The 25,320-nt window shown below is 40.8% G+C and overlaps 1 long non-coding RNA gene and 1 other non-coding gene across 2 annotated transcripts in view; one reads left to right on the top strand and one right to left on the bottom strand.

Moving 5' to 3' along the window:
* LOC149126138 (uncharacterized) overlaps positions 1-25,320 on the top strand; it is a 121,660-nt gene that overhangs the window by 11,158 nt on the left and 85,182 nt on the right. The window contains exon 2 of the long non-coding RNA XR_016235466.1: positions 7,842-7,973. This is a non-coding gene — a long non-coding RNA (uncharacterized LOC149126138). The remainder of the gene's footprint in view (positions 1-7,841; positions 7,974-25,320) is intronic.
* LOC127490868 (small nucleolar RNA SNORA33) lies at positions 21,820-21,948 on the bottom strand. The gene has a single exon (XR_007919258.1). It is a non-coding gene; the product is annotated as a small nucleolar RNA SNORA33 (small nucleolar RNA).

The following is a 25,320-nucleotide window of genomic DNA, read 5'->3' as shown; positions in this document are numbered from 1 at the left end:
AGCCTATTGTGAAATCCTTGGTGGGGGATATGATGTTAAGAACTCTTCTTGGACCATGAATCAATTATTGAGGCAGTTCAATTTTTTTTTTAAAAAAAGAATTCATAAGGATATCTTGTGAATATAAAAACAGAAAAATCCATTTTTGAACACTGAGTCTCAGTTCTTATGCCTTCTACCACCTCTCAGTTCATAAGTTCCTCTCTCCTAAAAAGCTAAAAAATGTTGTATTCTTCATTTTATAACCGAAAAGTTTGGAGTTTTTGATTTCTCCTATGCTCCAGTCCCTGACAACCACTATTATATTTTTCTGGAGTTCTAATGTGCAGCATAGTGACTACAGTAAAACAGTAAAGAATGTGAAATTTATATCAGTTAACACACAACATTATCATATGAAAATTTATGTATGCCAAAATAAAGAATTTATGTTATCTTAAGTAACAGAATTTGGCAATATTAGGACTAAATTTTTTTCTGTTCATATTTTAAAAGTTTATTTATTTATTGGAAAGGCAGATTTACAGAGAGAGAGAGGGAGAGGGAGTGGGGTACTTTCCCAGGCCATAGCAGAGAGCTGGACGGGAAGTGGAGCAGCCAGGACTGGAACTGGTGCCCATAAGGGATGCTGGAGCTGCAGGCAGTGGTTTTACCCACTATGCCACAGTGCCAGCCCCATTCATATATTTTTATTACACTTACACACTACCCTTTTTTGTTGCAAATTTTATTTTTTAAAAAATACTTATTTGTTTGAAAGGTAGAGTGACAGAATTGATGAGTGTGAGGAGAGACAGGGAGAGATACCTTCCATCTGCCAATTTACTCCACAAATGAGCACAATAGCCAGGTCTGGGCCAGGGTGAAGCTAAGAGCATGGAACTCCATTGTAGTCTCCCAGGTAGGTGACAGGAGTCCAAACATTTAGGTCATCCTTTGCTGCTTTCCCAGGCAAATTAGCAGGGAGCTGGATCACAAGCAGAGTACTTGGGACACAAACTGGCATTCTTATATGGGATGCTGGCATCACAAGCAGGAAGTTAGCCTCATGTGCCACAGCACCAGCCCCTCATTGTGCATTTTGAACAAAAAAATGTTTAATATATACTTTTCTGATTCATTGCACATTTTAAACAGAGCATGACTTTATAGCCATTATGACTTTAATCACCTTTCTTCCAAAGAGAGGTAGTCAAATCAGTATTTTATAGAAAAATATCCACACCCAGGATTGACCTGTTTCCTGAACACTACCTCCAATTTGATATCAAGACTGAAAGGAAGTTAGTGAATCTAACAGAATGTATACTCCTTTCTTAACATGTGTACACTTTCCATAATTGATTATATATATATATATACACATATATATATATTCCAGGCACATTAGCAGGAAGCTAGATTGGATGTGGAGCAGCTGGGCCTCTAACCAGTGCCCATATGGGGAACCAGCACTGCAGGCGGCAGCTTAACCTATGCCATAGCACGTGTCTCCATGGTCTTTGATATATTTTGAGTACATTTTTATATGGTGGATCAGGTTTCAGTGAATGGGTTAGTTCTGGTGAGTATAGGTTGTTATAAATTGAGGACACCCTACACATTAATGCCTTCTGCATGAGACCATTTCACTTTCTGGTTTTCTGCCATGTTGCAGTAAAGCCAGTGGGAGCCCTCATCCAGGTGCTAGTACCATGCTTGTTTGGACTTTGCAGAATCATTAGCCAAATAAACCTCTTTTTTTTTTTTTCCCAGAAAATACTTTGCCTCAACACAAATCAGATGAAGATAGTTAATGATGATAAATATAACTAAGAATTATTTGTTTATAGGAAAGAAAGTCATATACCTCTTAAGCATGAAATGTTAGCCTGTATTTTCCATCCAAATAATTTGTCATTGAAAATCTTTACTTGGGACTGGCATTATGGTATAGCATGTTGAACTGCCACCTGTAACTCAGGTATCCTATATCACAGTGTAGTTCAAGTCCTTGATGCTCTGCTTCCAGTCCAGCCTCTTGCCAATGTGCCTGGGAATACAGCATAAGATGGCCCAAATATTTGGGCCTCTGCCTCTGTGGGACACTTATAAATAGTTCCAGGTTCCTGGCTTTGGCCTGATTCATCCTGGCTGTTGTAGCCATTTGGGAAATGAATCATCAGATTGAAGATCTCTTACTTTTGCTGTCTCTCCCTCCCTGTCTCTGTCAGCCTGCCTTTCAAATAAATATTTTAAAACAAAAAGAAAATCTTTACTTACCTCTTCCTCCCACTCTTTTCCTCTCTTTCCCTCCCATTGAAACAGCTCTATTTATCATAAATAGAAAAATAATCTTCCTTTAGATAATTTTCCTTTTTGCGTTCTCTCTTCATTAAGTTTTCTCTTTTTCATGTTGTAATATCCATTGTTCTTACATTTACTACAAAACAGCTACCAAATCTGAAAAATCAGTGTATCAATATTAATGCACTAGTTTTAAAATCTTGAAACTACCTAATTATGAAATTGGTAAAGATAAAGCACTTTGAATGATGGATGTTGGAAAAAGTAATATGTCAAACTCAGAAAAATAATGGACTTAAACATCACCTAGAATTCTATGGAGAAATAGTGGGTGTTCCAAGAATATTGACAGTGCCTTAGTCATGCTGTTTTTTGAACTATCAGCTAAGTGATTGAGGTTTATATAACCATGTCTGGTCGATATGTGACTGTTGAGAAAATTCCTCACAGCTAGAGGGAAGACACTTACTCCAGAATTTTATTGCATGTCATTTTTCCAATCAGAAGTTTCTAGAAATAGATAAATTTTATATTTTCATGTCACCTGGCACCAAATAATGAAACTCACTGGAATAGAGCATTAATTGGATACTGGATTGTGAGAGTTAGTTATTATTCTAGTTTTAAAGAAAAGATTGTTGCTTCGTACTCTTCATCATAGCTGTTACCATCCATCACTGTCACTCCCTGTTTACTCCCATGAATTGTAGTTTCATAGTTCAGGAAACTCTGATACTATCAGTTTTCTAAAATATGAGTATTTGGATAACTCTTTTATTATTCTCCTGGATAAGAAAGCCTTTCTTTTACTTGTAAATTCAAGACTATTGAGGTAAGTACAGGGAGCTCTTTTTAAATTTACACTTGTGTTACTCCACAATTACAATGAAGGATCATAATATGAACATATTCATTGATTAAGCAAACACTGATGAAATTAGTTTCATCTAAAAGATTCTTTCACTAATTAATACTTGTGTTTAGATCATCCATCAGGTCAATGGCTTTGTCAGGCAGAATGTACAATGTAAATAGAACAAATGAATCACAAAATGAAATTATAGCACTTGTAAAGGGATGACATACAAGGTAGATGATTTAGAAAGGACTGATTTGAATATCAAAGGATAAGGGGAAGCACTTGGGAAAATCGATCCAAAATCTAAAAATTAAACATGGACAGACTGATATCTAGATTCTCATACAATTTTATCAGAGTTATGACAAAAGTAAATTCCACTGCCTTCCCGGGCCACAGCAGAGAGCTGGCCTGGAAGAGGGGCAACCGGGACAGAATCCGCCGCTAGGCGGAGGATTAGCCTAGTGAGCCACGGCGCCGGCCAAGTTGATTCAAATTCTTTACCTCAACTATATCCTTCCCTCATTTTCTCATTAGAAATAAAAGACCTTAGCCGGCGCGCGGCTCAGTAGGCTAATCCTCCACCTAGCGGCGCCGGCACACCGGGTTCTAGTCCCAGTCGGGGCGCTGGATTCTGTCCCGGTTGCCCCTCTTCCAGGTCAGCTCTCTGCTGTGGCCCGGGAAGGCAGTGGAGGATGGCCCAAGTGCTTGGGTCCTGCACCCCATGGGGGACCAGGAGAAGCACCTGGCTCCTGCCTTCGGATCAGCGCGGTGCGCCCGCCGCAGCACGCCAGCCATGGCGGCCATTGGAGGGTGAACCAAGGGCAAAGGAAGACCTTTCTCTCTGTCTCTCTCTCTCTCACTATCCACTCTGCCTGTCAAAAAAACAAAAACAAAAACAAAAAACACCTTAATATATGTTTTTAAAGATTTATTCTATTTTTTTGAAGGACAGAGAGACAAAGAGACAGAAAGAAAGAGAAAGGTCTTCCACCTGCTGGTTCACTCCCCAAATGGCTGCAATGGCCGAAGCTGAGCAGATCCGAAGCTAGGATCCAGGAGCTTCTCCTGGGTCTCCCACATGGGTGCAGGTGTCCAAGGACTCAGGCCACTCTCTGCTGCTTTCCTAGGCATGTAAGCAGGGAGCTGAATCAGAAATAGAGAAACCGGAACTCGAACCGATGCCTGGATGCCAGCACTGCAGGTTGTAGCTTTAACCTGCTGCACCACAGCTCTGGCCCCAACATATTTTAAAAAATATTTATGATTTGCATGAGAAAGAGAGGGAGAGATAAATCTATTTTCCATAGGTTGGTTCACATTCCAAATGCCGGCAACAGCCTGAACAGTGCCAAGGCCAAAGATGAGAGCTGGGAACTCAGTGCAGGTCATCCAAGTAAGTGGCATGGACCCAATTACCTGGGCATCACTCCTGCCTCTCAGGGTCTATGTCAGCAGGAAGCCATAGTCAAGAGCCAGTTATGGAATCCAGGCACTCCAATATGGGATATGAGAGTCTTAAACAGCATCTTAATGAGTAGGCTCTAGAACACTCTAACTCTCAGCATTGCAACTGCTTTTTCTTGCATTAAGCTTCATATTATTATTTATGCTTAATGATTTTTTTTGTAAATAACTTCACACATACACATATTACTTCCTGCTTAAATTTTTTAATTTATTAGGAGAGAGAGAGAGAGAGAGAGAGAGAGAGAGAGATATCTCCCACTGGCTAGTTTAAACCCCAAATGCCATCAAGCACCAGGTTGAAGCCAGGAGCCAGAAACTCAATCTGAGTTTCCCACATGGGTGATAGGAATCCAATTGGTTGAGCCATCACCACTGTCTTCCAGGATTTGGATTAGTAGAAAGCTCTAGGAGAAGAGATGGAATTCAAATCTAGGCACTTGGATGTGGGATGCAGGCCTCCCAAGTGGTATGTTAACTGCCTCTTATATGATGTTATAACTACTATGCCAAATGCCCACCCCTATCCTGTCTCTCTCTCCCTCCCTCCCTTTTTCCTCCTTCCTTCCTTCCTTCCTTCCCTCCCTTCCTCCCTCCTTCTTCTCCTTCCCTCCCTCCTTCTTCTCTCTCCTTCCTTCCTTCCTTCCTTCCTTCCTTCCTTCCTTCCTTCCTTTCTTCCTCTTTAGATTTATTTTTTATTTACTTGAAAGACCAAGTTGCAGTCCAGCGCTGCAGCTCACTAGGCAAATCCTCCGCCTTGCGGCGCCGGCACACCGGGTTCTAGTCCCATTCGGGGCACCGGATTCTGTCCTGGTTGCCCCTCTTCCAGGCCAGCTCTCTGCTGTGGCCAGGGAGTGCAGTGGAGGATGGCCCAAGTGCTTGGGCCCTGCACCCCATGGGAGACCAGGAGAAGCACCTGGCTCCTGCCTTCGGATCAGCACGGTGCGCAGGCTGCAGCGCGCTGGCCGCAGCGGCCACTGGAGGGTGAACCAACGGCAAAGGAAGACTTTTCTCTCTGTCTCTCTCTCTCACTGTTCACTCTGCCTGTAAAAAAAAAAAAAAAAAAAAAAAAAAAAAGACCAAGTTACAGAGAGAGGAGGAGACACACACACACACACACACAGAGAGAGAGAGAGAGAGAGAGAGAGAGAGATCTTCCATATGCTAATTCATTACCAAAATGCCTCAGTGGCCATGGCTGGGAGAGGCAGCAGAAGACAGGAGACAGGATTCTGGAGCTTCTTCCTGGTCTCTCATGTGGGTGCAGGGGCCCAAGCACTTGAGCCATCTTCTACTGCTTTCTCAGGTGCATTAGCAGGGAGCTGGATCAGAAGTGGAGCAGCTGGGACTTGAACTGGTGCCTTTATGGGATGCTAGTGTTGCAGGCAGAGGCTTAACCTATTAGGCCACAATGCTGCCCCCTATCTCTTTTTTAAGGATTCTTTTGTTCTGCTTGTTTTAGTCTATATTATTTTACTTCAGAGTTTTTGCTGACTGTTCATCTTTTTTTTAAGATCTATTTATTTACTTGAAAGCCAGAGTTATAGGGAGGCAGAGGCAGAGAGAAAGAAAGAGAGAGAAGTCTTCTGTCTGCTGGTTCACTCCCCAAATGGCTGCAATGGCCAGAGCTGGGCCAAAGCTAGGAGCCAGGAGCTTCTTCTGGGTCTCTCACATGGGCACAGGGGCCCAAGGACTTGGACCATCCTCTGTTGCTTTCCCAGGTGCATTAGCAGGTAGCTGGATCAGAAGTGGAACAGCTGGGTATTAAAGTGGTACCTATGTGGAATGCCAGCACTGCAGGCAGCAGCTGTACCAGCTATGCCACAGCACCAGCCATGCTGTTAACCATTAAGATTAATTAAAATGCTATTTGGGAGCTGTGTATGTCTGTGGTAATGTTGACTGTGGTTTCCTTGTAAGGCAGGGGTTCTCAACTGGGGGATAATTTTGCTCTTCCCATAGGGCATATTTGGTAAGGTCTGGAGACAGTTTTGATTGTCACAGTGGGGAAATGCTACTGCAGTTTACTGGGAGAGGCCAAGCATGCTGCTAAGCATTCCTTAATGCACGGAAAGAAAGCTCCAGGAAAGGATTACATAGTCCAAAATGTCCCTGATGCTGAGATCACTGGGCATAATCACCTGGCTATATTGATGATTAAACCATGGGGATATCTATTCACAAAACAGTTTTACAAAAATTGTTACCTATAAAGCTACTAGGGCAGCATTGATTTTATCTATCAAGGGATAGTCTAATTTCTCTTTGCAGAATTTTAAAAAATAAGTTCAGCTTACAGTGTTTTGGGTGTAAGGGAGAGAAAGGGGGTGGGATTCCTAGTCCCTCTGCTTTCCTAGTGCCTGGGTTTCCAGAGGCCAGGATCTCTGCTGCAGGGCCTTTATAGAAAAGGCCTTGCAGTGTCCTGTGGGGACTGGGATGGAGTAATCATCTGGCTGTGATGTGTGTCTGGGTTTTAACCATTCCTTTATTTTTTTAAGGTTCATTTTATTTGAAAGGCAGACATATTTTCCACCTACTGGTTCACTCCCCAGGTGCTACCAGCAGTCAAGGTGGGCCAGACTGAAACTAGGACTCCATCCTCGTCTCCCACATGGGTGGCAGGGGCTTGACCCAAGTACTTGAGCCATCACTTGCTGTCTCCTAGAGTGTGTGTTAGAAGGAAATTAGATCAGAAATAAAGGAGACAGGCACTCTGATTTGGCAATGTGGGCATCCCAAGCACCATCTTAACTGCTGAGCCAAATGTCCACCCATTAACCCCTTACTAGATTTTCAACCGATCACCCAAATCTCACTGTCTTCTAGGATACCAGCAGGTTTCAATTTCTGTGGGATTCTCTCTCTCTCTCTCTCTCTCTCTCTCCCTCTCCCTCTCCCTCTCTCCCTCTCCCTCTCCCTCTCCCTCTCCCTCTCCCTCTTCCTCCCTTCCTCCCTTCCTCCCCTGTAACTGAGTAAATATTTCTTTTGGAGGAAAGTATTAGGGATAGAATAGGGTTTGTCTGTCTATACTTATACAGATTTTAAACTCCAAGTCTTATGTTAAAAGGTAATGGATTAATGGTTGATGGATTAAAGATAGAGGCTTAAATCCAATCATGGTGCCTGGGAGGGAGGCTTAGTGAGGTCATTGGGGACCTGCTCATAGAAGTTAAAAGTCAAGAGAGGTTTGATTCTACAAGCTGAGTGTGCTCTCTGTCTCTCTGTCTAGGCTTCCTGTCTTGCCATGTGATCATCCCTCTACCATTCGCCAGTTTCACCAGATGGGATACCCAATCTTTTACTGTGAGCCTCCGAAACTGTGACCTGAAACAAACCTTCCTTCCTAAGAAGCCCCTTTCAGGTAATTTAGTGAAAGTAATGAAAAGCATATTAACACAGCAGACAAACTGAAAAGGTCGAGTTTTAAGTCTGAAGTGATGTTTTAAGCTTTCTCAGCTCTGGTAAATCAGCTACCGTTCTCCTATGTACTTTTCAGCTTTCAAAAGTACGTTCACGTCATCATTGTCTCCTCTCTTCTTTATGTTTTGGATTTAGACTCTTCATACTTCATTTATTGTTGTTTTACAGAGTGTCCAAAGGGCATGGCAATAAACACATTCTTTCTACCATCTTAAAGGGAAATGCAAAATGTCCTTTATCCTTCTGCATGGCTTTCAAGTATCATATAATGCAAAACTGACATTAAATAATGAAATAATTCTAACTCTGGGAATCCATCTCTTTTTCTGGGATAGGTTGTCTTTTGGACAAGAGAGGGAAAATCACCAGAGAATACACACATCAGCTCTAAAACAAGTGTTCATTAAAAAAATTCAGTAGAATTTCAGAGTAGCAGGAATGGGACCAGCACTGTGGCTCAGAGGGTTAATTTATTGCCTGTGATGCCAGCATTCCATATCTGAACAGTTTAGAAACCTGATTGTTCTGCTTCCCGTCTAGTTCCCTCCTAACATGCCTAGGAATGCAGTGGAAGATGGCTGAAGTACTTGGGTCCCTGCTGCCTATATGGAAGACCAGAATGAAATTCCTAGCTTCTGACTTCAGTCTGACCCAGCCCTAGGCATTGAGGCCATTTGGGGAGTGTGTCAGGGGATAGAAGATCTCTTTCCCTCTCCTTCTCCTTTTCCTTCTCCCTTTGTCACTCTGCCTTTCAAATTAAATAAATAAATCTTAAAAAAAGTAGTAGGCACGTGGGTACCTTTTGTCCATTCACTCTTAACAAAGTGAGATATACCGTATTAAAGGCACTTTTCAGCTGAATGATTAGGAAAGCACTGGCCCCTCTTCTAGAGTAGTAAGAGGCTGGGATACTTGAGCAAATGATGTGATGGACTCTTGGCAGCAGCACTGCCCCTACCTACATCATTGCAAAACCTCAGAACAAATAGCCAGTAGTGTGCGCAGGAGGTTGAACCTGGGGCTACTTGGCCAGGCAAAGACTCTTGTGCCCCATTGACATAGTGGTAGTTGGAGCCACGAGGAGAGTGGGAACAGGCACAATGGACCAAAGACTAAACTACTTCTATGGATTTTTCAGGTTCTTATATGCTCCCCAGATTCCCATGTAAATCTGGAGAACTGGGCTTAAAGTAAATAAATACATCTAAAATGCATCTTTACCAACTCGAGTTGGTGAATTAAGTACCACATACAAGTGTATGTGTTTGAAATGCCCCACTGTCTCACCATGGTCTGACATGAATGAGTCTGAAATTAGGCTGTTGTCAAGGCTTGTTGGGAGATGAAAACAGACTTACCTCTTCAGTGCAAAGACTGTGGAGACTCTTGCTATGAAAATTTCAGTATGTTAGCCCTCTGACATTCAAACGCCAGGGCAACGTGGTAATGATCAAGAAGTTTATTTTTTTTAAAGATTTAGTTATTTATTTGAAAGTCAGAGTTACACAGAGAGAGGTGAGGCAGAGAGGGAAAGAGAGAGGTCCTCCATCTGCTGGTTCACTTCCCAGTTGGCCCCAACGGCTGGAGCTGCACCGATTCGAAGCCAGGAGCCAGGAGCTTCTTCCAGGATTCTCACGTGGGTGCAGGGGCCCAAGGACTTGGGCCATCCTCTACTGCTTACCCAGGCCATAGCAGAGAGCTGGATGTGAAGTGGAGCAGCCGGGTCTTGAACTGGCGCCCATATGGGATGCTGGTGCTTTAGGCCAAGGCATTAACCCACTGTGCCACAGCGCCAGCCCCGACCAAGAAGTTTAAATACCACAAGTTGAAGAGGGGGCAAGAGCCACTTTTTGGGAAATCTACCTCACAGAGACCAGCATGGGGCCCAGCAAAGTCTGGAGGATCACATATTCTCTACCTATCCTGGGCCAAGGTGCAGGTTATCATATCAGGACTGGCTCTGAGGCTGGGCTGATCAAATGCTTCTCTGCTGTCTGGCTGCTCTCACAGAAGGAAGATCAGGGGTATGTGTGTACCACACCAATTTGTCTGAGATCAATACTAGACTGATGCAGGCCTTAGGCTGTCTGGGAGTTGATCTGAGTAGAATGATGGGGACATTGTGACTGGAGGTTGAGAAAGACCATCCTCAGTATCAAATTAAACCACAGGTAATTAAACCACACTGAAGCTACCAAGGAAAATGTAGCTGAGGAAAATAATATGGTTCAATCTAAGTAGACTGAGTTCTTTGGGTTAAAAATACCTTGGTGAGAGCCACTATTTGGCCCAGCTGTTGAAACATCCATTTCCCACATCAGTGTTGCCTGGATTTGATTGTCAGTTCTGCTCCTGACTCTAGTCTCCTGCTAACTCAGACCCTGGGCAGCAGTGATGATGGCTTTGTAATTCTACTCCCCCTTCCCCCACCATATAGAAGACCTAGACTGAGTTCCAGGCTCCTGGCTTCTGTCTGGTCTAGTCTCTGTCATTGTGGGCATTTGGGGAGCGATCTAGTAGATAGGAGTGCTATAATCTCTCTGTTTCTTTGGCTCTCAAATAAACAAAAATTTTAAAAAATACATTTTTTATCATGTTTCATTTTAAATATTTTGTTTTGCAGGGTTGTTATATTAAAAGATGCTATGAGCAAACAATCTCATAGTTTCCAGGATCCTACTGAAGATGACAGGCTCTTTACAATAACAGCATATTCATAGCTTAGGATTCAACTTCATGGATATCATAGTGCATGCTAGACATGACTGGGCTGGTTTTAGGTAAACAGAAAAAATCCTTCAGTGAATGGGCATTGATAAAAATGAGAGAACTTCAAAAAGTTTGTGGAAAAATGGATTTAAAGATAAGTTTGTTGCATATTCATTTCCCTAAAGTCTCTGAAGATTATGCTTATGTGGACTATATCTCTTTAAATATATATGTGTGTGTGTGTGTGTGTGTATTGATGGATTTGAGAAGGGCAATGGCCTTTAGGGGAGTGGATGTGGTTATTATCATCTATTCTCTCTCTTCTGCATTGAGTCTGCTTTTGGGTAAAGAATAGCCCAAGATGCCTCTGGTGCACTATGATACCTTGGACTGTCTGGCTGCATTTCTGATGCTGTGTATGTGGGTCTGATTTGCTTTTACTGCGACATAGTGGTAAAGATGACTGAAGGTAGGAGGGGTGGCAGAGACAGAAGGTCTCAGTCTGTTTGGACTGAGGCTTAGGAAAAAGGAAGCTTCTAGGTGGTATAACTTGTTTACTAGAAATTGAATCCAGAGCTGCAGTTGGTATTAAAGTGTTCCTTTCCTTTCCTTTACCTATAGCAATGATAAGAGGAAGATAATTTTTTCTTTTTCTTTTTTTTTAACCAAAGAAACTTTTTATTTAAGGAATACAAACTTCATGCAATTCCTAAGTACAACTTTAGGAATATAGTGATTCTTCCCACCATACCTGCCCTCCCACCCCTGTGCCTCTGAGGTCCTTTCCAAGAATCTTTGCCTGTGCCAATGTCTTATAGGGTTTCCACAGTGTGCTCTAATAACTTGATGATATTGGGTCATAGATTTAGGTCTTTAATCTATTTTGAGTGGATTTTTGTGTAAGGTGTAAGGTAGGGAGTCTTGCTTCATACTTCTGCATGTCGAAATCCAATTTTCCCAGCATCATTTTTGGAAGAGGTTGTTCTTACTCCAGGGATTGGTTTTAGCTCCTTTGACAAATATAGGTTGGGGGGCAGCACTGTGGCATAGTGGGTAAAGCCTCTGCCTACAGTGCCGGCATCCCTTAAGGGCATTGGTTCAAGAGCCGGTGCTCCACTTCTGATCCAGCTCTCTGCTATGGCCTGGGAAAGCAGTAGAAGATGGCCCAAGTCTTTCTGCCTGTGCACCTGTGTAAGAGATCTGGAAGAAGCTCCTGGCTCCTGGCTCCTGGCTCCTGGCTTTGAATCGGCGCAGCTCTGGCCATTGCGGCCATCTGGGGAGTGAACTAGCGGATGGAAGACCTCTCTCTCTCTCTCTCTCTCTCTCTCTCTCTCTCTCTCCTCTGCCTCTCTGTAACTCTGCCTTACAAATAACTAAATAAAGCTTTAAAAAATAGGTTTGGGGCTGGCATTGTGGCGTATGGGTAAAAGCGCCATCCTATATGGGCACCAATTCATGTCCCTGATGCTCCACTTCTGATGCAGCTCTCTGCTATGGCTTGGGAAAGCAGTAGAAGGTGGCCCAAGTCCTTGGGACCCTGCACCCCTGTGGGAGACCGGGAGGAGGCTCCTGGCTCCTGGCTTCAGATGGATCCAGCTCTGGCCGTTGCAGCCATTTGGGGAGTGAACCAGCATATGGAAGACCTCTCTCTCTCTCTCTCTGCTTCTCTTTCTCTCTCTGTGTGAATCTGACTTTCAAATAAATAAAATAAATCTTAAAAATAATATATATATATATATATATATATATAGTTTGGATGTAGATGCTTTGATTGATTTCTGGCATTTCTATTTGTTCCATTGGTCTATCCATCTGCTTTTGTACCAGTACCAGGCTGTTTTGATTATAACTGCCCTGTAGTGTGTCTTGAAATCTGGTATTTTGGTGCTTCCAGCTTTTTTTTTTTTGTATAAGATTGCTTTAGCTATTCTTGGTTGCCTGTGTTTCCATATGAATTTCAGCATCATTCTTGCTATGTCTGAGAAGAATGTCCTTGGTATTTTCAATAGTATCACATTAAATCTGTAAATTGCTTTCGGAAGTATGGACACTTTGATGATATTGATTCTTCTAATCCATAAATATGGAAGTTTTTTTTTCCAGTTTTTTGTATTTTCTTCTTTTTCTTTCTTTAATGTTTTGTAATTCTCACTGTAGAGATCTTTGACATCCTTGGTTAAATTATTACAAGGTATTTGATTTTTTTGTAGCTATTGTGCATGGGATTGATCTTAGAAGTTCTTTCTCAGCTGTGGCACTTTCTGTGTATACAAAGGCTATTGATTTTTGTGTATTGACTTTATAACTTGCTAGTTTACCAAACTCTTCTATGAGTTCTAATAGTATCTTAGTGGAGTCTTTTGGAAACCCTATATATAGAATCATGTCATTTGCAAATAGGGGTAGTTTGACTTCCTCCTTCCCAATTTGTATCCCTTTGATTTCTTTTTCTTACCTAATGGCTCTGGCTAAAACTTCTAAGACTGTATTGAATAATGATGAGAGTGGGCATTGTTGTCTGATTCTAGATCTCAGAGGGAATGCTTCCAACTTTTCCCCATTCTTAGGACGCTGTCCGGGGGTTTGTCATAAATTGCCTTGACTGTGTTGAGGAATATTCCTTCTATACCCCATTTGCTTAGAGTTTTCATCATGAAAGGGTGCTTTATTTTATCAAATGCTTTCTCTGCATCTATTGAGATAATCATTTGGTTTCTGTTCTTCAGTTTGTTAATGTAATGTACCTCATTGATTGATTTGTGAAGTATGAACCATCTCTGCTTACCAGGAATAAATTCCACCTCATTCTGATGAATGATCTTTGGGATGTGTTATTGGATTCAATTGGCTAGAATTTTGTTGAGAATTTTGCATCTATGTTCATTAGGAAAATCAGTCTGTAGTTCTCTTTCTCTGTTGTATCTTTTTCAGGTTTAAGAATTAAGGTGATGCTGGCTTCATAGAAGGAGTTTGGGAGAATTCCTTCCCTATCAATTGTTTTGAATATCTTGAGAAGAGTTGTAGTTAGTTCTTCTTTAAATGTCTGATAAAATTCCTCAGTGAAGCCATCCAATCCTGGGCTTTTCTTTGTTGAGAGAGTCTTTATTACTGATTCAATTTACATCTTGGTTAAGGGGCTGTTTATGTTTTCTATGTCTTCATGGTTCAATTTAAGTAGGTTGCATGTGTCCAGGAATCTACCCATTTCTTGTAGCTTTCTCCTTTTTTTTTGGCATACAGCTCTTTGTAGTAATTTCTAATGATTCTTTTTATTCTGTGGTGTCTGTTGTTACATTTCCTTTTTCATCTATAATTTTATTAATTTTGATATTCTCTCTCTTTAGTTAGTTGTGCCAATAGTGTGTCAATTTTTGTTTATTTTTTTCAAAAAACCATCTCTTCATTTTACCTAGCTTGTAATTTTTTTATTCAATTATTTTTTCTCTAATTTTAATTATTTATTTTCTCCTACTAGTTTAGGTTTGATTTGTTGTTGTTTTTCAGGGTCATTAAGATGCATTGATAGCTCATTTATTTGGTGCCTTTCTAATTTCTTTATAGACACCTATTGCTATAAACTTTCCTCTTAATCCTGATTTTTCTGCAGATTTATTGTATTGTCATCTTCATTTGTTTCCATAATTTTTTTTGATTTCTCTTTGATTTTTTCTGTGACCCACTGTTCATTCAGGAGCATATTGTTCAGTCTCCATGTGTTTGTATATGTTCTGGAGAATCCTGAGTTGCTGATTCCCAGCTTCATTCCATAGAGGTCCGAGAAGATGCATGGTATGATTTCAAGTGTTTTTGAATTTGCTGAGAGTTATTTTATGGCTTAACATGTGATCTGTCCTTGAGAAAGTTCCATGCACTGGTGAGAAGAATGAGTATTCTGCAACTATTGGATGATAAGTTCTGTAGATATCTGTTAGGTCCATTTGGTTTGTAGTGTTAATTAACTCTGCTGTTTCCTTGCTGATTTTCTGTCTAGTTGATCTGTCCATTGCTGAAAAGGGGGTATTGAAATCCCCCATTATTGTATGTGAGTCTGTTTCTCCCTTTCAATCCCTTAACATCTTTTAAATAGCCAGGGTCCCTGTAATTTGGTGCATAATTTTATAATAGTTACATCTTTCTATTGAATTCATCTCTTAATCATTAAATAGTGCCCTTTGTCTCTTTTAGCAGTTTTTGTGTTAGGGTCTGTTTTGTCTGATATTACTATGGCTACATCAGCTATTTTTTAGTTTCTGTAGCATGGAATATCTTTTTCTATCCTTTCACTTTCTTTTCGTGCATCTTTGTTGCTGAGATGTGTTCCTTGTAGGCAGCAAACAGGCAGGTTTTGTTTTTTAATCCATTCAGCCAGTGTGTCTTTTAACTGGAGAATTGAGGCAATGTATGTTCAAGGTGACTACTGATGAGTAATGACATTGCCCTGCCACTGTTTGATAAATATTCCTATTGTTTACTTTGGATTTGCTTTGTACTTTTACTGGGTGATTTTCTGCCTTCCCCTTCTTTCATGTGATGTCCATGTTTCTGTATTTTTGTGTGCAGCACATCTTTAAGCATATTTTGTAAAGCTGGATGAGTGGTGACAAGTTCTTTCAGTTTCCGTTTGTTAAGGAAGGTTTTTATTTGCCCTTCATTCATAAATGATAGATGTGCAGGGTATGCTTTTCTGGTTTGACAGTGTTTTTCTTTTAAGACTTAGACTGTATCTTGCTATTCTCTCCTAGCCTGTAGGGTTTCTGATGAGAAGTCTGCTTTGAGTCTACTTGGAGATCTTCTGAAAGTAATCTGGTGTTTCTTTCATGCACATTTTAGAATCTTTTCTTTATGTTTAACAGTGAGGAGTTTGACTACAATGACTACAATGTTTCATGGTGCAGATCTTCGCTGATCAAGTCTATTAGGAGTTCTATGTACTTCGTGTACTTGGACATCCCTTTCTTTCTCCAAATTAGGGGTGTTTTGTTTGATTATTTCACTAAAAAGGCCTTCTAATCTTTTCTACCTTTCCACACCCTTAGGAACTTTTAAGCCTCGTATGTTGGGTCATTTGATTGTATCATGTAGATTCCCATCAGTGTTTTTTAGTTTTCTAATTTCTTCTTCTTGTTTTTAATTGACTATATAATTTCCTGTGATTTATCTCTAAGTCAGATATTCTTTCTTCTGTTTCACCGATTCTTTTAAGGTTTTCCACCTAATTTTTGATTTTTTTCTATTGAATTCTTCATTTCCACATTTCACTTTGCTTTCTCTTTATAATCTCAATTTCGTGGGAGAAATTTTCTTTCATGTCGTGTACAGATTTCATTAGTTTGTGCATTTGCTTCTGGTTATTTCTAAGTAATCATACGATCAGTTTTTGAATTCCATTTGAGGCATTTCTTCAATCTCTTCATCTTCACAATCTAGTTTTGAAGTGTTGTGTTCTTTTAGGGGCGTCATGTTGTTTTCCTTATTCTTGTTTCTTGAATTGGTGCATTTATTATTTGGCATTTGTGGAGATACTCATTGGTTTCTGTGTGTTTTTGCTGTGGCAACTTTTATCTTTGGACTATGCCTCTGTGGGTTAGTGGATTGTCTACTTTTTCAGTGAATACCTAGAGGCATGTGGTGGATGTGGCCAGTGAGCTCTATTTAGTGCTCCAGGGAAGGGAGTGTCCAAGGTGAAACCCAGGTTGAGCGTGGTAAATCTTCTTCTTTTTGTTTTTAGATCAGAGCAGAGGTTTGTTCTGATCTGTTGGTGTAAACCCAGCTCACCTCCTCTCCTAAGAGGAGACGATGTCTGGGCGCTAGCTCCAGTGGATATAATATTCATCTGTGCGCCCATAAGAACCACAGAAAGGATCTGTTCAGTCCTTGGTGTAAGCACAAATTTCACAGTAATGTCCCTCACCAGGGAATCTGGGAGCCCTGCATGTGTACAGCCTCCTACAGTGACCGCCTAAGGTCCCAGCCACACCCCGAGTCTTCCCATGTAGCTTCAGTGTTTTCACAGTCCCAGCACACAAACCTCCCCTAGTCTCAAGCACCACCCAGCTCCCTGTCAGTTCTCCTCAGCCTACTCAGCCATCTCCACTAGGCTGGTTGCTGGGCATGGACACAAGCTGGTGCAGTTGTTATATGTATCCATAATGGCACCCGCTCTAACAGCTTGTTACCGGATGCCATTGCAGGGTGATTTGGGAGAGAGCAACATTCCTCTCTTTTTTTTCCCTCCTCTATTTTGGCAGGTACACTAACCCCCACAGGGCTCCCAGCTGGATTCCCTCCAAGCTCTTCCTGCAACTTTATCACCAGTGGCCTGGGCTGTTGCAGACTGGTCTCACCTCACTCTCCAAAGCTGGTGCAGAGGCTCTCATCTGGTAGGGTCCTGAGTTGTACATGTCCACACCTTCCACATAGGTCCATAACGTCTGTCTGATTTACATGGCATTTCCTCTCCAGTTTTCTCCCTAACTCTTTCCTGAGATTGCACTCTCTCCACATGTTTTAAACTGTCTTCTAGACTAGAGCAAAAAATTCCCTCCGTACTCCACCATCTTAAACCACAAAAGTCAAGATAATTCCCTTATTTCTGTGTTTGCTGGCTATGGTAACATCCAGGTACCCTTTAGTATGACTCTAGTTCTTAATGATAGTGACTCCAGGGGCCCCTGGAAAGGAAGGGAAGAAACATACATAGTATAAAACTCCAGGAGCCTGGAGAGAGCAAAGAAACACATAAAATGTAATGTAATGTAATGTAATCTTTAGATGTTGCATCTGGGGAACATCCTGCCCACCATCAAAGCAAACTCCTAACTTCTCTATGGCCAAATCAATCACATTCACTCCCTGCTGACTCCCTGATTGGTTCGCATAGATTACCTCATTAGCATACACCTTGACCGGTTAGTTGAACTTCCTCCTTTAGAAACTCTTAAAAACCCAGCCAGGCAGTTCTGAGAAGCAGCCCCTTGCAGGGCAGCTGGCCTCTTGTGGGGTGTTCAGGCCCCACTGGCTGCTGGGAGCCTTTTCTGCTTCTTTGAGTAAACTTTCTTCAGCATGCACACTCTTCCTTGTCTGTGTGCTTCATTGTTCACGGTCCCTAGATGAAGGATTTAGCAGAGAAGAGAAGTCTCCAGTTCCCAAAGTGTGATCCCCTGACCATCAACATCACAAAATCTGGGACGTCCTTAGAAATCCCTGTAGTGTTGTTGCTGAGTACTCCAAGCTTTAAAAAACTCCCCAAGATATTCTAGTAGACATCTAAGTTTGAAGAGACACTGCCTTAAGGAATTGTATCTTCAACTAAATATTTAATATAATGAAACACAAAGTAAAATACAATCTAAATGAAATTAATATGCAAATCTCCATGGAATAACTTTGCTGTAGGATTTTTTTTTATAAAATAACAATGTAAATTAATCAGAATAGGTATTGACAGAGTGGAAGACCCAAACCAGCAAACAGCAAGAATCTGGCATACTATTAAGGAGGACTGCAAGAATGTGTTAATATCATTGAAATTCTCGTGGTGATTAAGGAAGTTGGCCCTTTGCTGCTGGTCAGTTCTTGTGTGTGTGTGTGTGTGTGTGTGTGTGTGTGTGTTTGTGTGTGTGGGTTCACGCACCTGTGGGACTGTTTCAATCAGAGGCACCTTCGGAAGGACCCATACCTCCCATTCTTAAATACAAAGGGTTTGGTTTTCATTAATTCAAACACTAGATGGCAGCATCGTGCCATTTTTCCAAGCAGCCACAAAAGTAAATTTATGGGGGAAAATGAGCTTAGGAGTTTGAAAAGGATGTCAGTTCTATTCTGCACAGTTTTGACATTCTGTTTTTTTGGACCTCATCCATTAATTATGACACTCAAAGTTTTGATTTTTTTTGTTCACTGAGCGGCAGAGAGCCAACACTTTAATTAAGCCCATGGGGCACTGCTGCAAGTCAGAGAAGGGTAATGATCATGTGCCAGGGCTTTACATAAAATTGTTTCATTGGATTCTCAAAACATCCCCACGAAATAAGTGTTACCACCCTTCAAATTACATTGAGAAAACCAAGTAAGAGGGGTATGGCGATAAGCCCCTGAGGACCCACCTGAAAGAAAAGACTGAATCTGGAACACAGATTATAGCATACTTTGCCAGAATGGCACACTCATTAAACCCCTGAGAAATGGTTTTTGGAATTGGTAGGTTCATTAAAATCTTAGTAAATTACTTCTACATGCAACTCCAAGTTTTCTGATAAGGTAGGAATCATACATAAGATTTTTTTTTTAAAGAATTTTTATTTATTTGAAAAGCAGAGTTACAGAGAGGGAGAGAGGAGGGATGAGAGAGAGAGAGAGAGAGAGAGAGAGAGAGATCTTCTATCCTCTGGTTCACTGCCCAAATGGCTGCACTAGCCCCAGTTGGGTTGATTTGAAGCTAGGAGCCAGGAGTTTGTTCTGGATCTCCCACGTGGGTGCAGGGGCCCAAGGACTTGGGCCATCTTCTACTGCTTTCCCAGGCCGTAGCACAGAGCTGGATCAGAAGTGGAGCAGCCAGGACTTGGAACTGGTGCCCATAGGGATGCTGGCACTGCAGGTTGTGGCTTTACCTGCTACACCACTGCACCCCCATACATAAAGTTTTAAAATAATGATTCTTGCTATTCCAACATTAGGTGTTCCATGGGTTTTATTTGCAGAGATATCATTTTAAGTCTTTTCCCCCAGAAACCTTTAATTTAAGGTAAAAAACTTCATTCATTTCATAAATACAACTTTAGGAACATAGTGATTCTTCCCACTCTCCTACCTGCACCCTCACACTTCTTCCTCCTTCCTGTCCTATTCTCATTCTTATTTTTACTAAGATCTCTTTTCAATTAACTTTATATACAAAAGAATAACTCTGTACTAAGTAAAGTGTTCAACAAATTGTATGAAAAAACAAACTGTTCCTGATAGTCAAGACAAGGACTATTCAAAGTCATTGCATTTGAAGTGTTAATTTCACTTTCATAGATTACCTTTTAGGTGACCCGTTAGTTATCATAGATCAGGGAGAACATGTGGTATTTGTACTTTTGGGACTGGCTTATTTCACTAAGTATAATGTTTTTTAGTTTCCTCCATTTTCTTGAAAATGACAGAATTTCTTTTTTCTTTATTTTTTACTGCTGTGTACTATTTTATGGTATATGTATCCCATTATTTCCCTTCCTATTCTGCCATCTTGTTAAGTGAAACCCTTCTATTTACCTTTGAATACAGGAACACAAGTTCCCCCCAGCTACTTGTATGCCTTTCATTGAGTTTTAAGTATGTTTAGCAAGATACAGGTGAGCAGCAGACAGTAATAATCTGAATATTCCAGAAGGCCCTATAGAAGCCCCTAGAATTCAGTATGCCCTGGCCTCTGGTTAGGATTTTTTTTAAAGCTTTATTTATTCATTTGAGAGAGAGAGAGAGAGAGAGAGTGAGAGAGAGAGACGTCTTTAATTTGCTGGTTCCCTCCTTAGATGGCTGCAATTGCTAGGGTTGGCTGAGGCTGAAGCCAGGAGCCAATAGCTTCTTCCAGGTCTCCCACCTGAGTGGCAGCAGCCCAAGTACTTGGACCATCTTCTGCTGCTTTTCCACAGCCCTTAGCAGGGAGCTGAATTGGAACGGGAGCAGCTGGGACAGGAACAGGCACCCTTATGGGATGCCTGCATTGCAGATGTCGCTTTCCTGTACACCGCAGTGCTGGCCCCTGGTTAGGATGTTTTGAAGATGGGATAATTTTGATTAATGCAGTGGGTCTGAGAAGAGAGTTTCTACCATATCTGCCTGTGGCTATCAGATACATTGGTAAAATCACAAGTTGTAAACTATAAATGGTATGAATCACCTGGGAAACAACATTTGATTGCCTTTTTTCTTGTCTGATTTTTCTGAATCGACTATTATTTTGTCATCATATGGATGCTGCCTCTTATTGAGAAGTAGCCAGTTTTAATGATAGATACTGTAAAGGCAGATTGGTCTTTGTAGGGAAGAAAAATTAAATTGACTGATAAAACCATGTTAAAAAAACTTAACAGGGCTGGCACTGTGGTGTGGCAGGTGGAGCCGCTGCCTGCAGTCCTGGCATCCCATATGGACACCGGTTCGAGTCATGGCTACTCTAATTCTGGTTCAGCTCTCTGCTGTGGCCTGGGAAAGCAGTGGAAGATGGCCCAAGTCCTTGGGCCATTTCACCTGTGTGAAACACCTGGAGGAAGATCCGGGCTCCTGGCTTCAGATCAGCGCAGCTCCAGCTGTTGTGGCCAGTTGGGGAGTAAACCAGCAGATGGAAGATCTCTCTCTCTCTCTCTGCCTCTCCTTCTCTCTCTGTGTAGCTCTATCAAACAAATAAATAAATCTTAAAAAAAAAAAAGACTTAATAAACATTTTTCCTGGCACAGGAGAGAAGATATATTTGTTGAGTGCCAATTAAATGCTAGGCACTGAGCCAAGGATTACACATATGTTATATTATTCACTCCTTAAAACAATCTGATAAATTAAATAGTATTTCCTTATTTTACCAATGAGGAAACTGAGTTTCAGAAAGCTTTATTATTATTATTATTATTGTTTATTTTATTTTAGAGTTGGAGTCACAGACAGTGAGAGGGAGAGACGGGGAGAAAGCTCTTCCTTCCGTTGCTTCCGTTGGTTCACTCCCCAAATGGCTGCAATAGCTGGGGCTGCGCTGATCCGAAGCCAGGAGCCAGGAGCTTCTTCCTGGTCTCCCACATGGGGAGGCCAGGGGCCCAAGGACTTAAGCCATCTTCTACTGCTTTCCCAGGCCATAGCAGGGAGCTGGATTGGAAGGGGAGCAGCCTGGACTAGAACTGGTGTGCATATGGGATGCCAGTACCACAGGAGGAGGATTAACCTACTGCACCACGGTGCCAGCCCCTAGAAAACTTTCTTTTTTTTTTTTGAAAAAAAATTTCTTATTAACATTTACAAATCTCATTTGAAGTCCTTAGCAACTAATTATTATGAACCTTTAATTAACCATGCCTTAAAAATGCTTCTTTCTTATCACAGAAGTTTGTTGTAGCCATTTTCAGGGACCTGAAAGACTTCAATGTCTTTAAGGCTCGTAACATGGCATTACTATTGCCAGCTTTTTCTAGATTTCTGCAGAAACACAACAGGTAAGCAGATTCATTGGCTGGCTTAACCTAGAAAACTTTCTATAACACGCACATGATAAAATAGTTAGGAAATGGCAGAAAACAGATAGGAAAAATATGTGTAATTAATTCAAATTAATTAATGCAAAATAACCCATGAAGAGCAAACTTTTATATAAAACAGAATCAGTAACAGAGCAATACTGCGCTGTACTGGAACCTAAAGCCAAAAGAGATTTTGAACACACCTTTAATTTTTATAGCAACACAGAGCCTCGCTTTCTTTACCCTTGTCCCAGCCATGGAAACACTCCAAAGTGCTTTTTCAGATATATGTTTTCAACATTGATCCAATGACAACTTATTGAGAGGCTGCTATGTGCTAACATTGTGGTTTTTGAAACAAAGTGGTCAGTAAAATAGCCCTAATTTCTGCTGGCATGGAGCTTAGAGAAGACACTGTTCAAAGTTGAAAAGTATTGCTATACTTTTATATATATATAACTGTTAGTTATCTACTCCTTTGCTGCACAGAGGAAAAATAGGGGGCAAACTAGAGGTGGAATTGAATTTCAGTGGAAATCTGTTTTTCTATTTAATTTTATAACCTTAGTATAGTAGATTGATATCAGAAAATATGAAAATGTTATGTTTGATCGCTGAAACAAACCATGATCCTCAAGTCCTCTTCCTTTATTTCTATTCCTTGACCTGAAAGGTTGATGTATTATCATTATCATGGACATCATGCATTGTCTTTCACTTTTTTTTTTTTACTGGGTAGCCATATGGATTTTGGCATGATCATATTGGAATACATGAGTTGTATCAAAGCACTGGCATTTGCCTTTTGGTTCTACTGTCTTCCAGCTTAGGTAACTCTGGAGAACTTAATTAACGTTTCTATGCTGTTTCCTTGTCAATAAATGGTGGTAAAGAGTCAATAAGTTAATCTATAAAAGGTACTTTGAGTAAATACTGGCATATTGTAGATGCATAATTTATATGAACTTCTACTAGTGATAGTAGCAGTACTTCTGTCACTAAATCTCTGATTCTGAATAAATCATACGGTTTATCTAAGCTTCAGTTATCTCAATTGGAAAATGAAAAAAAAAAATAGTACCTATGTCATGAGATTCTTGGGATGGCCAATATCAGGGAATAAATAGAGATCATGCAATTTAAAGCACATAAATGCTTTAAAATTTCCCTTTTTCAAAAAATTAGAACCCCCTCCCCTTAATTAAAGAAGTTTCAAAAAAAAAATCCAACAGCAATAATAGATTATTCATCTTCTGTACTTGGTATTTTTCACAGTACCTGGGATGTAACTGTACTCAATAAAGCTTGATGAGAATGTAAAAATGAATAAATATTAGGAACATAAAAACCAACAACTAGCAAAGGTTAGCCTAAAATTTTGAAGTGAATAAAGGTAATATTTGTGGGAGAGAGAGAATGAGTGAGAGGGAGAGAGAGAGAGGGAGAGAAATGGAGAGAGGGAGAGAGAGAGAGGGAGAGAGACAGAGGGCTGGGGGAGATATTCTACCATATAAGAAAGTAAATGAGGATCTGTACTGAATTTTGTTGATTTTTCTGTTTCCTGTGTGTTGTGGTTTGAATGTATCCTCTCCCAAATCCAAGTATTGAAATCCAGTAGCCAACATGATGGTATTAATAGGTCTGACCTTTAAGTGGTGGTTAGGAAATGAGAGCTCCTCCATCCTGGGAAGGATTAAGCCCTATTGTAAGAGGCTTCATGTAGAGTCCAGCTTGCTTTCCCGGCCACCTTTCACCATATGAAGGCACAGTGTTTCTTTTCTCTCAAAGGACACAGTAACAAGGTCTCATATTGGAAGCAGAGAACAGCCCTCACCAAACAGCCCAACCTACTGGGCACTTAATTTTGGATTTCTCAGTTCCCAGAACTGTGAGAAAATAAATCTCAGCTGTTTGTAAACAACCCAGTCTTAGGTATTTTTATGGTGTCACAAATGGAGGAGTAGCTTGCTTGTATTTACTGGAGATCCAAAAGAAAGCTTCCAGAAGAAAATGCAGATTTTTTTTTAAGTGTGGGAAGGGATAGTCTCAGTTCTATGGCCATCAATTTCCCTGACAAGTCACTCAATTAAAGTGAAGTTATTCAAATGCATATAAGAGTGGATGAGCTGATTGTAAAATTTTAAAGCCAATGAGCACAGAACAGTGGAGATCATTATTTTTCCTTTCCTTCTGATCCTCTCCTCCGTGATCATGTTTTCAGCTCAGCTTACCCTTTTATTCTTTCTACATCTTTTTTTCAAAAGTTGAAGAAAAAACAGGTCAATCAATATTTACTTTGAAGCTAAACATCTGTAGTTTTCTCAGAGTACATCTATTAAATTGGTGCTATGGATGTGAGGATCACCGGGCTCCCCACCCATACCTAGAATGGTTTTATCCACAATTGCTGCCAGTTAAATTGTTTTGAATAATTGACAGTAATAATCAGCTCAGTGTTGGGAGTTCAGGCTCTAGCATTTTTGTTATCAGAAGGTCAAGACTAGAATCTAGAGGCTGGAGCTGTGGAGTAGAAGGTTAAGCCTCCGCCTGTGGGGTTGGCATCCTACACTGGTGTCAGTTCGTGCCCAGCTGCTCCACTTCCTATCCAGCTGCCTGCTATGTTCCTGGGAAAGCAGCAGAAGACGGCCCAAGTGCTTGGGCCTCGGCATCCACATAGGAGACACGGAAGTAGCTCCCGGCTTCTGGCTTCAGATTGGCCCAGCCTCAGTCACTGCAGCCATTAGGAGAGTGAACTTGCAGATGGAAGGTCTCTCTCTCTTCTCTCTCTGTATCTGTGCCTTTCAAATAAATAAATACATCTTAAAAAATTAAGATTGGTGATCTAGCCGAAAAATAAAAAAAAGCCATCAACATCTGGGATTTTGCTTATGCCTATTAAATAATCAACTGCATTAAACTATATGTTAAAGAAAAAGCTAGCTAAGTATTTGAGCTCTGGGATCAGATGGCCTTGCTTTCAATTCTAATTGTGCTTTTTCAGCGCTAAGACTTTGTATAGTTTACTTAAATTTTCTCTCAGTTCCCTTATCTACAGAACGGAGATAATAATATCAGTCTCATAGTGTTGCTGTAGATGTTAAATGAGGTAATGTATGTGAAGTGCTTGGCATAATGTTGGCATATTACAGATAATAAATATTAGTTATTATAATTGCTTTTCAGTTGATTGGGCATCAGATAACTGCTGCCACTGATGATGTCACTTCTGAAAGGGAAAAGTCAGAGCATACATTTTTCCAAGGTTGCTATTTTGCAAACTTTAATATTAATGCACTCAATTCAAGAGATGAGCTTCAGAAAAATTGGAGAGCTGAAGGGGAAAATTACCTAATCACCAACGTGATTTTAAAA

Source organism: Oryctolagus cuniculus, chromosome 6 (assembly GCF_051225735.1).
Source record: "Oryctolagus cuniculus isolate XC-2025 breed Fujian yellow rabbit chromosome 6, ASM5122573v1, whole genome shotgun sequence".
Lineage (NCBI taxonomy): Eukaryota > Metazoa > Chordata > Mammalia > Lagomorpha > Leporidae > Oryctolagus > Oryctolagus cuniculus.
The sequence above is the reverse complement of the archived record's forward strand: the minus strand, read 5'-3'. Positions and strand labels throughout refer to the sequence as shown.